Below are 1,196 nucleotides of genomic sequence, written 5' to 3' on the forward strand. Positions count from 1 at the left end.
CCCCCCCCTCCGCCACCAGCCTGCTCCGCGCACTCTGCACCTCAGTGTTTGACTTCAGCACTGCGCCTCCTCTGAGTGTTGGTATGCGTTTCTCTTTCCTCCTAGTTGTAGAATTTCCACTCAGCCAGCGTTCCTGTGGTGCTGGGTGATGTCCGTTCTGTCTTTTAGTTTCACTTTTGAAGTGGTTGTGCGAGGCAGCGAACTCCGGCGTTAACCTATGCCGCCATCTTGGTTCTCCCCTGCTTCCACTTGCACATCAGCCCAGCACCCGAGCGCAGCTCGGCTCCGTCCTCCAGGCCTGCTAGCCTCCCGCAGGTCTGTTCTCGCCAGAGCCACCTCTAAAGTGCTGCCCGGCCACTTCTGTGCGCCACGCCATGCAAAGCATCCCCTTGCACTGAGGAGTGAAACTCAGGCCTTGGCAGCGCTCTCAGGCCTCATGCCTCCACCTCGGCTGCTCCTGGTCCGTGCTTCCTTCAACACACTGATCATACTTCTGCCAGGGTTAATGTTATTCCGTTTCTGGAATGTTCTTTCTTACAGACGTGTCATCACACGTCATCATGGACTTTACCCAAATGTCACCTATCAGTGAGGTCTCCTTGATCTTTCAATGATTCTACTCCCCACCGTCTCCTGTCCCCCTCGCCTGCTCACCTGTGAGGGTTTACTGCCCAGCCGCCCGCCCTGGGAACCGAGCCCCAGGAGAGCAGGGCCGTTGCTCACTGCTTCCACCACGGCCCAGCGCAGTGTCTGGCACATGATAAAGAACTCTGTGTTCGTGGAATGAGTAAAGTCTTTAGCAAATTTAGGGGATTTTAAATCTAGAAACGATGTAGTGCAGTCTCCTCATTTTAAAACGGAGGGAGCAGTGGCCGGGGTGCTTGAGATGACCTTGCTCAGATGTACAGGTGGGTGATGTCACCACGTTATAGACACGGACCTTGACGGACACGGTTCCGGACACGTTCTGTTCTACAACTTGCTTTTTGTCCTCGGCCATCAGCCTCACCCTCATTTCACAGCGCCTATTGAAAGTCATCACTTTAATGTCTGTTCTGCTTCCCACGACGCTCACACGGAGTTCCCACACGTGAGCAGGCCCGTGCACTGAGGTCCGAGGTAACAGGGAGCAGTGGGCGCCCGGAAAGTGATGGGCGCTGCAGCTGATGCCCAGGCTCGGAGGTGCTGGCTTCAGC

This window comes from Myotis davidii, unplaced genomic scaffold (assembly GCF_000327345.1).
Source record: "Myotis davidii unplaced genomic scaffold, ASM32734v1 scaffold1059, whole genome shotgun sequence".
Lineage (NCBI taxonomy): Eukaryota > Metazoa > Chordata > Mammalia > Chiroptera > Vespertilionidae > Myotis > Myotis davidii.